The following is a 16,135-nucleotide window of genomic DNA, read 5'->3' on the forward strand; positions in this document are numbered from 1 at the left end:
ACTTAGAATGTCCTTACATTATACTAGGGACATAGCTAAGTATATAGATGTCATCAATTCTCATTGGAATATTTTAACAACTGATGAACATATTAAGAGACTTGTGGGTGTGAGACCACAATTTTCTTTTAAGAATAAGAATTCACTTAAGAAAAGATTATGTTATAACATATCTAAAAATCCAGTAGCTAGTGTCCCAGGAACTAAGCCTTGTGGCAGCTGTAATTATTGTACTTATATTTGCACAGATATAGTTTTTAAACATCCAGATACAACCAAGAATTTTTATATTAAGGTCGGTGCAACATGCAATACTATGCATGTGGTATATCTTGCTATATGTACATTATGCAATAAATATTATGTAGGTAAAACTGATCGCGCATTAAAAGAAAGAATTAGAGAGCACCTATATAATATTAAGAAAAAGAACCTTATTAATGCACTTGCTAAACATGTAGTGAATACAAATGAATTACATACTTTTAAATTTTTAGTTTTAGATAGGACATATGATAATGTGAGACGTGGGGATATTAGGTCCAGAACGGAAGAGTTGGAGGCTACTTGGATAGTCAGACTTAGGGCGAATCATGGTCATGGTCTTAATGACCAAGTCCCTATAAGACCTATATTACATAAGAGACCTTTACGCAAGTGATATGTATTATGTTTTTATATTTGTATTTTTAACTATGGTATTCATATATATTTTAAATGTGCTGTTACTTTAAATTTGAATTGCTTTTTGATCACATGATGTTTTGAATGAGTATATATAGGTGGTTTATGTCAGCAAATGTTAAACACCTGATGAAGCTGTATGTGAAAGCGCTAGTGTCATTAAAGCTGAGCTCAAAGACTATCTTCTCTGCCTTTTATTCTATGGAACTACATACCTTCTGGAATTAGTGACTGTTTACACTGGAGCCATACCTTTGCTGCTTGGATTTTCATTTGGATTGTATTTTTTCAGCAGAGGTAAACGCTGTTTGTTTGGTGACTTTGTTGTGTTTATATAAGAAAATTAACTTATTTTTCATATTGTGTTATGTGCATGTTCCAGTTTAAATCCAAATACAGGACATATGTGCAAATATCATTTAGCACAAATTTCATAAATAACTAATTGCAATATATTTGTTGAGATCATGGTACCCTGCTATTATGTTTTGCTTTAAAGTCATTTTTGTTAGTTTTGTGAAGAAATATGAAAATAAATGAATTTAATGTAACTTTTTTGCTCATTAACACAAAGTGGAATAATTATATACATAAACCACTACTCATTTCATAGACATTTGCCTAATTAGTATGTTTGCAGTCACAAATCTTGCTAACATGTCTCATTTGAAAGTTATTCACATCTATTTTTTAATTAAATTAAAATATCTGTCTTCCTTTATCAAATTATATATAAAAGCATCTTTATTTTTGGTTTTATCTGTATTATAAAAGCAGCCAGTTTGTAGACTTCTGTAGTAAGTAACACGTTGTTTACGATACAAATGTATTAGCTTTACTTTTAAGTTAATTGGCTTTGAAAATGGTTAACTGTTAATGTAGTAACTGTGACCATGGTGAGTTTTGCTGCTCTAACTGCACATATTTAAATTTGTACTTAGTAACAGTTGATGACAAAGTGTAAATACAATTGTTGCTGCAGTGGTGATAAAATGTTTTACACTTCAGTGAGGATCAGTGTGGAAATTGGCTGAAAAGAAGTAAAGTCAGCTACTCTGTATGAGTGACTTGGAGATTGGAATGCAAAGTCAACTACATGGCTGAGGTATTAATAAACAGTACACATGGCTGCATTGCTCCCATTTGGATGTATGTGATAAATGGTACATTAAAATGTAAAAACTACATATTTTTAGAGAGCATGCATATTAAGGCATTGTTTGGAGATAATAGTACAAAATGTTACTACAGCAACATCCACACCAGTTACCAGACACTCCCCCAAGTCTCAGGAAAGCATTTATACATGCTTGAGGTAATAGGAAAACCAAAGATGCAAACAAGAGTTAACCACAGGTGTTAGAATTAAGAAGTAAATTCTTAAGAGGTAAAAGTAAATTCAAAGATGCACACAAGATAAAACCACATAATTAAGAGTATTGTCCTTAGAAAATGCTTTGTCCCACACCTTCCTCCATACAGGCAACAAGCCTTTCATCAAGGAACATGTAAGTGATCCATCATCATTTTTTTCCTCCATTCAGAAGCTGAGCTTGAGTTATTCCCAACTGGGTGCTTGAAGTATATGCAGTCAATAATGTGACCTTAGCTGCTGGGTAGGGGTGAGGGTTGTCTGTAGATAAAGGTATCTAACCATTTTTGTTTCATTTCCTTCATTTGGCTTTGAAGGATTAGTTTGCACATGTATGAAATAAATTGAAATACTTTACTGTGGCTGCTTTATGTTGCTGTGGCCATAATTATTATTATCTTTTTATAACAACCCCTCATCTGACGTGCACACAAAGTCAGTAAAATGGATATATTTGCTGGGTATGAGGGTTGCCTGTTGGTGAAACTGACAGACCTTGCAGTTATGATAAGGCCACAAAAATCCAGAAAATCACAAATTTAATGAAGAACAGACCAAAAAAAATGAGACAAAAACTGGGCATTCTGTGAAGATCTGTATAGGTGAAAGGTATGAACATAAGCTCTTCACTCCTTCCCACTGCTCACCAGCTAATCTAGTGCTGGGGCTTCTAATCAAACTCTCATTGTCTGGGTCATGGGTAGGGCTCAGTACTCCTCTGTCATACAGTCATGGAATCAAATATGAATTTGCCAGTAGACAATAGATTATTATTTTTCTGCAATTTCTAGACATGTGTGAGTTGGCTTGTACTTACCTGTAGTGGCATGGTATTCACCATGAGACCAAACTCAATATCAAACCATATAGGTATCTCTGGAACTGGTTGTATCCCTGCTGATCAGATTCACTAGTGAAGTGAATAGTGCTGCAGGTGAGAGTTTCAGGGAGCTGCCATAGCTGTTCACAAGGATTACTTTGTAACTTTGAGCAAGTTGCTTAACCAGATAGTGCTCCTGGGTAACAAATCAGTAAAAAAAGTCTGATGCCTATTTCCTTAGTCGGTTATTAATTTTAAGCCATAAAATCAGATGGAAGAGGTATCTAAGCTTCTCTAATATTTATGTTACTATTCTGTGTTCTCATTCAGGTGTTTAATAAAACATATATCATCCTCTCTGGCAATTATGTCTCTTATGCAATACTGTACTTCCTAGGAAACCAGTTGTATATAAAATTCCCCAACTTGACCGTCCGGGAGCTTCTTACTGGCACACTAGCCATGTACATCAGTGAATCATCTGAATTCTATTCAGCCATAGCAATATCACACATTCTGATCCAAAACATATAGCCAATATATCAGTATGCAAATTTAATTATAACTTTACCCGATGTATCCACTTTGTTACCCCTTTATCTTTGAATATTTAGTTTCCCCTGAAATTACTTTGGCAAAGGCTAGAAATAATACTTCCATGAGGCCAGACAATATAGTAGGCTGCATTCTCATCAATGCCAGGTATGCATATCTGAGTCTCTACTTAAACTGTTCAGCCTAAGCCTATCCTCAAGCTTTATGTCTGATGCCTGAAGAACAGCCATTGCGACTTCCTTACACAAGGCTGGCCCCACAACAGACTCATGTATTTATAGGCCCATCAGCTTCAACAACTTTATATGCAAAAAACATGCAATCTATCACAGCAGAATTCATTTATGTAGACATACACAACTTAACTAACCTAGACCCCAATCAGTGTGGTTTTGTGAAGAGCAGGTCCAGTCTTCTGAACCTAGTTAGCCTCTTTGAAAATTTTATAAAGGTTGCGGAGTGTTGTCACTCCATACATGTTGCTTATCTAGACCTGGCTGAGGATTTTTACACTCTCCCCGTCTGGTGTTATTGAAAAATTAGACAAATTTAATGTAAACTTACACATCATCTGCTGGGTTTCTGATTAGACATCCTACAGCTAGTTGTGAAAGTTGTTTTTACCCTCTCTAAACATAAAACTATAACTAGTAGGGTGCCACAAGGATCAGATGTGGGCTCTCTCCTGATTGGCATCTATTTTGCAAATATCCATGCCAATATCCCAGAGGTATGGTTGTCTAAGTTTACTGATGACTGCAAGCTGGGAACTATTATCTGCTCATCCACTGATACTGAATAGCTCCAGCATGTGCTGGAGTATGCAGAGACATTGTGTACAAACACAGTACCAAGTCAAATGCAAAAAAAGGGCAGGGTAAAGGGTTTTGGCAAATAAGCTGCTCAGTCATAAGAGACCTAGGTACTTATATGGACACCTATGTCTCTCTCTCTCTCTCTCTGTGACTCATATTCAGTCATCATGTTTCTGCCATAGTCAGGAAATCCTTCTCTCTGGCCTAGATAATTTCCAACAGCATATCTTCAAGATTCACAAAAGTCATCCTATTCCTGTACTCTTTCATTAACAGACCCATCACTAAATACAATCCCCTCTTTGGCAGAAATGTAGGTTATTTGGTGCGCTATTCAGTTCCTTGAACTAGCACCCTCCAACTGAGATCTGAGGTGCACAAAAATAAGGTCTTCTCAAATCAAAGGTGAGGACAAAAAATATTTTTGAAATAGAAGGCCAAAAAAGCTTTTCTGCTGTGAAAATGTAACACACCTCTACAAAGGTAACTAGTAGTTTGCTATAGTTGAATTATTACACACTAAGTGTCTCAGAGTTGAAGAGCAAAGAAAAGATATTCTCTAATCAAAGCTGAGGACCAAAATAAGGTATTTTTAAACACAAAGGCAAAAAAAGCTCTTCTGCTATGAAAGTGTAGCAAACCTCTACAAAAGCAATGAGTGGCTTGCTACAGTTGAATTACTACACACTAAGAGCTTCAGTTCTTCAGCTGTGATCACAAATGCAGTATCAGCATTCATTTAGGAATGATGGTACAACATTCAGACACCATCAGCACCTGCTGATCATGTCCTCAACAATTTACATCTGGGACAGCCACCAACTTCCTTCCCTACCCTATTTACATCTCTACTGTTATAATAAAATATAAAGGATAGCACACATTAAACAGAGAATAAAAATAAAAGAAACTGAACTATGATAGGGAATGTCACAAGTTTTTATCTCTAATATTGTCTTTTTCACTGAAACAGAAATATTTACTGTTTGGATTTTGTAAGGTAAACTGATTGGTAAAGGTAAGGAAACTGGTCTGAACAGCCAAAGCATCATATGCTAAATTAATGTAAGAGGAATCCCACCAATAGGATCTCTTCAAATAGTGGCCCGTTTCAGCCAACCACGTGTGAGCTCTGGCCTCTTCCAGCTACTCAAATATGCTTAAAGACAAATATACTTTAACTTGCTGTGACAACATGAGGTATTGCCAGCTATTCCAGCAAAAGTAGGGCAGTGGTTGTGTAACATATACCAGTATAGATAGCTGGAGATTTGTAAATTATTATATGGCATTTGTATATCAAACTGATTTGGACAGATGCTTGTGTTGAAAAATGTATTAGTAAAGCTGCATGTGTTAAAAATGTACCAGCAGTGTGTCCTGCTGGACAGAAAAAGAAATACACTTATATGTCAGACTGTATTATAACTATTGGAATTAATACTGTAACAGAGGATACTGGAAGAAAAGAGATTAAGTTTAGATCCAGCTTACTTTGAAAAAATAGTATGAAATTAAATTACTTAATTTAGGCCATAAAGATTGTATCTTACAGTTCTGATTGCAGCCAGAGAAGGAATGTCTGTGCCAGAAAATGGTTTATTAGCTCTTGTAGGAAGAGTGGAAGTGTTTTATTGTTTTATGACTTCCAGAAGCTGCAACAGATCTTAGCAAAGCTCTATATGTGTGTGTGTTCTTGACACTTATGTGTGGGATTTTGGGTCATTTGCTAGGAAAGGGGGTAGTATGGGAACCAGAAATCAGATGCCCATATGTATACAATGTCATTCTGTAATCCATCCCAAAAAATTATGTTTTTATAATAGATGTGACTGAATTCTCAAGGCACTCTGTTTTTGTAACCTGACAAAGAAGGGTCTCTCATCTACTACATCTGGCCTTGCTTTAGTAAGTGACAAGGGAATAGTAATTATTTAGATCAGTCAGAAAAATATAGTGAGATTAGTTAAGTACTGTTTTCCTGAATTTGTATGAATCTATTCACCTGTGTTATTTTAATACTTCCTGTGACTGAAACTCTGATGTTTATTGTTAATAGATATTTATTATTTTCATGAGCTTTAATTATGTATTATTAAATATGTTTAAACTTTTTATTGTGGCTGGTCCTTTAGAGAATATTTTAACTTTTGACAGTACTAATATCTATTTGGTGACTCTGTGGCCACTCCTGAAAGCCTCATTGCATTGGTCAAACACTATCATTTGTATTAATATTAATTTCACTCAGTATAATTGTGTACCCTTGTAAGAGCCTTAGAGTAGCTGGCTTTGGAGTGTCTGGTGGCAGTGTAACTACCTTATAGTCTTGGCAGAAGGGAACATAGCTAGTAAATCTGTGCCAGCCTTTCCCAGGTGTGTGCGTGTGTGCACGTGTGCATGTGCGTGTGTGCGTGTGCGTGTGTGCATATGTGTGTGTGTGTGTGTGTGTGTGTGTGTGTGTGTGTGTGTGTGTGTGTGTGTGTGTGTGTAAATGAAATCTCAAAGAGTGAGTGTCAGCTGCTTGGAGCAGGGACAAAGAGAACTGGTTTCACAGAGAGAGTGGTGGAGGACCTGGCTTGGACACTCAGCTGAGGCCTCAACTCTACAGCTGTGCAATGGGTAGTCTTACTGGGGATCTGGACAAAGACAGAGAGACAGACAGAGAGAAAGCCAGACCCCAGACTGAGTACATTCCCTATGTGTTCTTAAGGGAAATTGTGTTTGATGCAAAGAGCTGCATCTGGAAATACTGTGCGTATCTATTTTTATTCCAAGTGAACATCCCTCTCCAGTGTCAGTGGTAAGGATTCAGGCTCCTTGATTACTGGCCCTGAGAGGGGATGTCACACTTGCATTAAAACTTTGTAACTTTGGAAGATCTGTATAAGCACTCATTCACTGACTAAAAAAGATTTTTTGGTGAAAATAGCCTTTGTTGGGCTTTTTCCTCTGGAGAATAAAATTCACTACTAAGGATTAACTAAGGTTCATAGAATTCAGCTAAGAATTTCTATCTATCTCTTTAGGACATCACTGGTTTGGTTAGAAAGGACATCCAGACAGGCAAAATAGTGGGTTCTTCAAGACCAACATATGTTCTATCCCACTTATGTTACACTGAGCTTGATGTTGTTGTAAATACATTTCTAAATACAAAAGCGAGTGTTGGCTTTTAAACAGTAATTTTAATGTATGTCCCTGAGGTAGTTTTGATGGAGATTTCTGCTTTTTGTGCTGTACTGATCTTCATATGACATTGGTGACAAATGAAAGAGAAGGAAATGACTACTAATACCAAGGCCAGTTTTTATCTGCGACCTGACAACAAGCTAATTTTGTGACCTCAAGGACCTGCTATTGTAGGTATATTCATTGAATTGGTTTGGCCTTAATGACAGGAGGGTTAGCTAATTTTCCCATAATGTGCATCAGTCATAGTACATGTAGGTCTCCCTCCTAATGCATATCTGCCATACCATCCCTAGTTCCTCCTTGGCTATAGTATGTGTTATTTCTACTCCTTAGGTATTCTGTTGCACCATATATTGGACCTAGTACCATCACTCAGAAATACTTGCAACAAGGTGACAAGTTTTGCCATCAGATTATTTTTGGCTACCATCACATAATGCAGCAAGATACGGCTGTGCTTATTTTGCTAACGTCTGTACAAGTTAAGTGACTCTACATTTTTTTCTGTTACTTAAGCATAGCCCTGTTTCATATCTATATTTATCTAATGTATCTTTTCTACTATTATTGTACAAGAGCTACTTTTCTCAGATACCACTTCTTCTTCTTCTTTCGGCTTTTCCTGGTTAGGGGTCTCCACAGCGGATCACCTGTCCACCCATGATTGGCAGTGCAGTTTTACAGTGTTGAGTTGCCAGCCCAGTGCCCAACCTTCCACAGAAGGCACGCACATGCACACACTCACACCTAGGGCCAATTTAGAGTGTCCAATCCACCTACAGCATGTCTTTGGGATGTGGGAGGAAACCAGAGCACCCGGAGGAAACCCACACAACCACAGGGAGGACAAGCAGACTCCGCACAGAAGGCACCCCAGCTGAGGTCCGAACCAGAGAACCTCTTGCTGTGAGCCGGCAATGCTAACCGCTGCACCACCGTGGCCACCCACTTTTTAGATACCACTGTGATGTACAATAAATACTAATTCATGGATTGATTTATAATGAAAAAAACAACAAAACTGGTAACACCAGTGTACAAGTCCCTAAAAAACATTAAACAAAAAAGAAAAAGATAACCAGAATTTCACAGCAAAAGCTTTTACTCTAAGACAGTTGAAGACTTTCATCTCTCAAAAACAAAACACAATGGAATGCTGAGATTGTTAAACATCCTAAATATATTAACACCAAACCTGCCTATCATGAAGTTTTTGTTAAAACAGATAAGAGTTGAGGCTGATCTACATAACAAGTAATAAAATCAATTTATTGCAGACATGACTACACAAATGGGATAGTATACATTTTATCCATTAAGAAATTTCTGTGTGCTTTCTTCTTCCATGATAATTCTTCCATTCAGTTTCAGCAGCCAGAAGCACTTTAGTAAATGTTCCTAGCATGCTCTACTAACCATATTTACCTGAAAGAGAAAGTAACAGTTTTCAGCAAGGGCAACAATTGATAATGCTCCAATCAGAAGGCAGAGCTTTTTTAGTGGAGAAAATACTAAGATTGTTTCCTGCCTTTCCTGTAACTAGTGTAGTCCAGATATAGATTTGCTGTATCCAGGACTGTATGTAAGCTTCTGAGCCCACCAAGCCTTTTTGTGTTGAAGGGAAGCCTCCTAGCTTATCAGTGGGAGTGGTAAGCACTAAGTAGCCTATCTACCACAATAGGAGTGGTTTCTGATCCAGAAATTGTAGTTTATTGGCAGTTTGGGCAGTTTTTCCATATCTTTCAACTTTCTGGTTTAAAAGTCTGTGTCTGCACTTGTTTCCCACCTTTCCTGTAACTAGTATAGTCCAGATACAGATTTGCTGTATCCAGGATTGTTTGTAAGCTTCTGAGCGGTGCCAAAGTCTGCTCTTCAATTTTTCCCTTAGATCTACTAGTTCTCTCCTCTCCTACACTTTTACTAGCTTATTAGTCTAGCACTTTACCAGACTTCTTGAGCAATTATTGTAGCACACAAAAGTGCTACCAGCACTAAACGTTCTACAAGGAAACAGCTCCAGTACTTATTATTAATGTCCACCCCTCCAGGCATGTCTAAAGGTCAGTTCCCTGTGCATTCTCCTATTAATCTGATGAAATTGGCCATCCTGAGGCAATGTAGCAACTGCCTCATGTTCACTGACAACTATCTCCTCTTACCTCCCAACACTCAGACTTGTGAGAGATGCACTTACATATCCAAATTGGAAGCCGCACACTCTCCAGCCAAGACCAGAATAGCTGGTCAAGAGGAGAAGGTCAACACTTGAACCACACCACATGGAACACTTAGCCCTCCAGAACACACACCAGTACTGCCTTCACATAAAAACACAAACTGCACACCCACCTTTGCAGAGGCTCTCAGTAAAACTCTACCCAAACAGCAGAAACCTCCAAGGCAGAAACGCACTCAACCATCACGACACAACAATAATCATGAGACACATAACTCTTCTAAACAGCGTGCCACTCAACCAAAGCCCCTAAGGCAAAACAGCATGCCCAACACACTAATCATAGGTGACTCAATAGTGAGACACACTGATGGCCCACTCACTAGGTTGAATAAGGAGAAAGTAACAGCTGCCTGCCAGGCACCAGGATCTGCCACATAACGCATGCACTCAGGTCCCTCAACAACAGGTACGAATATGACTCTGTCATTGTACATGTGGGTGTGAATGACCTGAGACGTACCTTCCTGGACTACATGAAAAGAGACATGGAGGAGCTCTCGGATCATGCAGCCCAGGTGGGTATGACCCTAGCCCTGAGCAGCATCCTACCATCACCCAGAATGATAACACAGTACAAGCAGAAAATTATTGATTTCAACAATTGGCAAAGTTTCTGGTGTCATTCTAAGGGGATCCAGTATCTGTCTGCCTGGGATGACATGATTGACAGACATCGATGCTTTGCCAGAGATTGCCTGCATCTGTCACTCCTGGGCTTCCAGATACTGGCCAAGGCTCTTGCCACCCCTATAGTGCCTTTTTTATGCAGTGTTCCAAAGACCAAATTATCATCGTAACAGCTACAAACAAATGCAATCTGAAGGTCATGCTGCTCAACAGTAGAAGTCTAAATCTCAAAATGCACTCACTCAAAGCACTCCTTAAAATGGAGAACATCGACATTTGTGCCATAACAGAGACCTGGTTCAAGGCAGTAGAAAGCACCCCTGCACTACCAGGCTATAACTCATTCCACACCTTTCGGTTACAGAACTTGGACCGAAGCTCCAAAGGCAGTGGTGTTTCCATATTCATAAAGGATGAGAAGACCTCCAGACTAGTAGCCCAATATAACTCATCTGAGATACTTCAGGTGCAGCCAACAATGGGTAAGACAGCAATTCAGGTCATAACCTGCTATAGGTCCCCAACCATGTCCCAAGACTCACACTCCACATTCCTAAGCACCCTGGAGAACATTAGGGTCCAACCTAACACTCTCATACTGGGCAACTTCAACAACCCCTCCATTAAATGGGAAAACTACTCATGTACCAATACACTTGCCCAATGTTTCCTGAAATTCATTAATTCAAATTCCCTGGACCAGCTTGTTCTTACCCCCACCAGAGGTAGCAACATCCTTGACCTGGTCATTACTAACATGGGTGACCGTTGCTCTACACCAATAGTCAGCTCCTCCCTGGTTAGATCCGACCACAAACTAATCACATTGGAAATCCACATCCTTCCCACCCCTAGCCCCCGCAAAGGTAACCACCATGAAAAACTTCTTCAAAGCTGATTTTGGACTCCTAAAAACAGAGCTGTCTAACTTCACAGCATCCATGCAAATGGAGATCAGTTGAATGACTGCCGATTCATACACCAATGCACTGTACGAACACATACACAAATGCATGGATCTCACCATACCCAGCAGAACCAATATGCTCTCCAAAAAAAGGAAGCCAATCTGGTGGTCCCCTGCCATAAACAAATTCTACAACAGAAGGAGGAAACTGATGCAGAATAAGGTGAAGTCCCAAGACTGGAAAAACTCCCTTATCAGCCTCAACAAAATGTTGAGATCCCTCATCAAATCCTCTAAAGCTAGCTATGAAAACAGAATTGCAGCAGATAGTAAAGAAAACCACAAGGCCTTCTATAGTTATGTAAATAATCTCCACGGCAATACCCCGATTTGCTCTGAACTACTGCACAATGGTACCTCTACACTGAGCCAACAGATATTGTCAATATACTGGCTGAGAGATTCAGTGCCAGCTTTACCCCCCCCCCCCCAAGGGACCAGTCACAATTCCAGTGAATTGACAGGCATCCAGTATTACTGCTGCACAGATTCTATGGGACCTGACAATATCCCTGGCTGTGTTCTACATGAACTACAGAGTGAACTGGCACTTCACCTGTGTGCCCTGTTCAATCACAGCCTCGCCTCAGGCTTTGTCCCTACCAAATGGTGCACTGCTACAGCCATCCCTCTCCACAAAGGAGGAGCGACTACAGACCCTGGGAACTATCACCCCATTAGCCTGATGAGTCTGATATGCAAAGCTATGGAACACATCATCATGGACCTAATAAACAAGGATATAGGGGAATCTCCAAATTCTGGATCCCACACAGATTGGTTTTGTGAAGGGTAGATCATGCCTGTTCAACTTGGTCAACTTCTTTGAATCAGTCACCAGAGCTGTGGATGAAGACAAGGTGGTTCATACAACCCACCTTTATCTGGCCAATGCCTTTGATACCATTCCCCACTCAAGAATCATAGAAAAACTCACTAAGCTAGGCATCAACCTCTATATTACTAGGTGGATTGCAAACTGGCTCACAGATAGAACCCACAGTGTGAAAGTAGCTGATTCCAATTCAGACTGCCGACCAGTCACAAGTGAAGTCGCACAGTGTTCGGTCCTGGGTCCTCTCCTGTTTGGTATTTATTTCTCTGAAGTACAAGCCAACACGAAGGGACTCTGGCTGACAAAGTTCACAGACAATTGCAAGTTGGGAGCTATTATTAACTCCCCGTGTGATGTTGACAATCTACAGAAAAGCCTCACAGAGACCAATGACTGGTGTCAGAACCATGGCCTTAAGCTCAATGCCAAAAAATGTGTTGTCATCCCCTTTGGGAAAAACCCGGTTCCAATGAATTACCACATTGATGGTAGTCCACTGAACAGAGAAGGCATTATAAGAGATCTGGGAACACAGGTTGACAGCAACCTCTCTTTTGACCACCACATTGCCACTGTGGTCAGAAAGTCCTTTTATGTGGCACATCTCATTAATAAAGGTTTTGCATCCAGGAAGAAAGAGGTCATTGTCTCCCTCTACTTTTCCCTCAGTAGACCAATCATTGAGTACAACACCCTATTTGCATGTACATCACTAAATACTTGCAACAACTGAACAGGCCACAAAAGTACATCACAAAGGGGATCCTGGGCCTTAAACATTTGTCCTATATGGACAGACTAAAAAAACCTCCAACTATTTTCTGTCTCATATCACCTGCTTAGATGCGATCTCTGCTTGGACTTACAAAGCCATGTCTGACCCAGCTCTGTTAGAAATGCTACATCTAAAGAAATCCCAATCTCTCTGCACCACATGCTCCAGAGACCTCAACCTTATTACCACAATCAACAGAACATGCTGGAGGGACAGAGTCATAATCCAGAGACTGCCCATGCTAAGGAATAGACTTCCCATACATGTCAAGCAGAGCCTCACTGGCCTTATTCAAGAGAAATCTTGATGAGTGGATGGGAAATAGAAATTTACCCCAGGGATCACTCCAGTGGCTTTACTCGACAGAGGCACTGGGAACTAAGATCAGGTGGCATGATGCCAGGGTAATCCTATGGGCTAGGCTTGTAAAGGCCCCAGGGCATTAGCCTAGTACAAAGCTATGAACCTATGAACCTATGAACATGCTCCCCAGAGAGGACAATCAGGCAACAAAGGTTGAGGATGCAGCGACTAAAGAGTGGCTGATGCTGGCTAGAAGAATTTACATTTTTCTGTACCTCAACTGCAAGTTTTTAACAAAGAAATTCAGCTTCATTCTGACCAGGAGGATAAATTTAACAGATACTTTATTAATCTTAAACGTTAGTGTGGAACACTGACCTGGAAATTCATAAACACCACATCTGCGATCACAGCCAAGCCTACACTGTGAGTGACAAGCAGAAATGTGTGAAGGGTGAGGCATACAGAGAAGGAAAATGTTAGTGTGTGTATTTCATTTTCATATGCTTTCATTAACAAGATGGATCCCTGAGACAAAGGAGGGTAGATTGTTGAATACATTTATGAAAATAATTGGCATGGAATATGTGATTTCAGTGATAGGAGTTCAGAGTGAATTTACATATTATTCCCCAAGATATAAAAACTGGACTAGGCTAGACAGAATTTACATTTCACAGGAACATGTGCATTTAATTGAAGGTCTTGATATGCACACAATAACTATTTCAGACCTTGCATCAATAATAACTGAAATAAAAACACAGGGTAATGAAATAAAAATGAGACACTGGAGCTTTTACACCTATCTGTTGAAAAGAGAGGAATTTAAGGAATGGGTAGTGGAGATTATTCAGGAGCTATTAGAGAGGATAGACATTTCTTCTGAAAATATAGCTAGGGAGTGGGATAAAATTAAGGTGGAGTTAAAAAATGGTGGAAATAAAAGAAAGGGAGCTATGGTTAAAAAGAAACAAGAATTATTTAGAGGGACTGGCAAATGTAAAGTGTTTCAGAATATGGAGAATCTCAGAGAACAAGAAGACGATCAACTGCTGAATGCTAAGCAGAAAATAAGGGATTACCTCGGTAATATGCCCAAGTTTAGAAAGATTGATGTTAAGCAACTTTTTGATAATAACAGTAGAGCATAAAAACTTTTAGCAGAATGACTGAGACAACAGAAAGTACAAAGGGCTGTCACCAAGCTAAGGGAGCCTATAACAAGGAAAGTAACAAGAGATCCTGTAGAGGTATTAGAAATATTTCAGAAATTCTATGAAAGTCTGTATAAAGCAGAGAAATATGGAAATCAAGAAAAGATACAAATGGAAATGTTTATGGAAGAATTAAATCTGCCAAGCTTAGAGGCAGATGAGGCTCAATTACTAATGGTTAGGATAGGAGGAGATGAGATAAACATTGTGATATATAACCAATCTACAGGAAAGTCCCCAGGAATAGATGGTATTCCTGTGGAAGTTTGGAAGCTAGGAAGGAAAAACAGATAAAGATCTGAAAGGTTTTTATTAACAGTATTTTAAGAGGAGAAGTACCAACATCCTGGAGAAAAGCAGTGGTAGCTGTAATATCAAAAGAGGGTAAAGATCGATCAGACACAGCTTCATGGAGGCCCATTTCAATACTAAACCTTGATTATTAAGTGTTCATACCTATAATGGCTAACAGAATAACAAAAGTGATGTCAAAATTGATAGATATGTATCAGTGTGGTTTTGTGGAGGGGAGGCAAACATTCAGTAACATTAATAGAACATTGATGATCTAGAGGGAGGCAGAATGTGAGAAAATACCACTGTTGTTGATGGGTCTTGATACAGAGAAAGCATTTAAAAACAAACAAACAAAAAAAACAATGACAACAACATTAATAGCTCTAGTTCTCTGGTAATTAACAATCCTACCATTATTGTTAATTTAAATAACTTCAATACGAAGTTATTAAAATACGGGATGCTCCAACTGGAGATTAGCTATTTACAAGAATGCATTAAGAAAGGGCTAGTACCTAATAAACTGTGCCAGTGGAGGTACCCTGTTGAACTTATTTCCAAATCCTGCTTTCATCAAGAACTTATTGGCTTGTTTGATAGACAAGGCATTGAATTTTTAGAAGTCCTGATTAAACATTATGGAATACAGGTTGACTCCCTTAAAAGTGAATTAGAGATTCTTGAAAGGAATATCACATCCGATGCAGAGTTTTTTAGGTACAAATTTAACTATGGTTGTATTTTTTCCTCTATAGACTCTGTTATTAAAAGAGCAATAGAGGTAAAGACAAAGAAATTGAATAGGGATATGCATGCTTATGCACAAGGCATTACCTATCCCCCACCTCCGCAACTTCCGAATTCCATTGGTGCTGAGGAGACCATTCATGATCCATGCCTACTCGATACCAATGATGATGATGGAGGCTCTGACGACATCGCTCAATCTCAACAGTTGAGAAGAAGTGAAAGAATTAAGAATGGCGAGGGTTCACGGCAAGTGTCAGGCCATATATCGAATGATGTTAACGGTCAGGATTTTCAAGGTGCTCGCCGAAAAACTACATTACCACAACAGAATATCAGTCGTCAAGGACAACAACAGTGAAAGAAGCAGAACCGCTGAAGGAGGTAGTTTATGGCTCGCTTAGAAACCCAATGATCATACCAAGTACTCAAGGTGATTTCAAGGTGTTCAATTATACAGACTTCTGTTTGGACACACATTTTGTTGATTTGTTACCTAAAGGATTATCATTTGTTCCTGACAAGAGGGTTGATTTAGCAAAAACAATCCTGGACTTGAAGATATTTGTCTGGAAATTAAATCTATCTGTTCTTATGGGCAATACTCATGGTTTAACTCATGACTTAAAAGTCTCTAGCCTGTTTAACCTACCATTACATCCTACTATAGCACTGTTTGAACGTATC

The 16,135-nt window shown here is 39.0% G+C and overlaps 1 pseudogene; it reads left to right on the forward strand.

Moving 5' to 3' along the window:
- The window catches only part of LOC122803907, a 55,790-nt pseudogene extending 39,981 nt beyond the window's left edge, over window positions 1-15,809 (forward strand).
- Window positions 15,810-16,135: the final 326 nt, after the last annotated feature.

This window comes from Protopterus annectens, chromosome 6.part0, assembly GCF_019279795.1.
Source record: "Protopterus annectens isolate FY-2018-M chromosome 6.part0, PAN1.0, whole genome shotgun sequence".
NCBI classification, from domain to species: Eukaryota; Metazoa; Chordata; order Ceratodontiformes; family Protopteridae; genus Protopterus; species Protopterus annectens.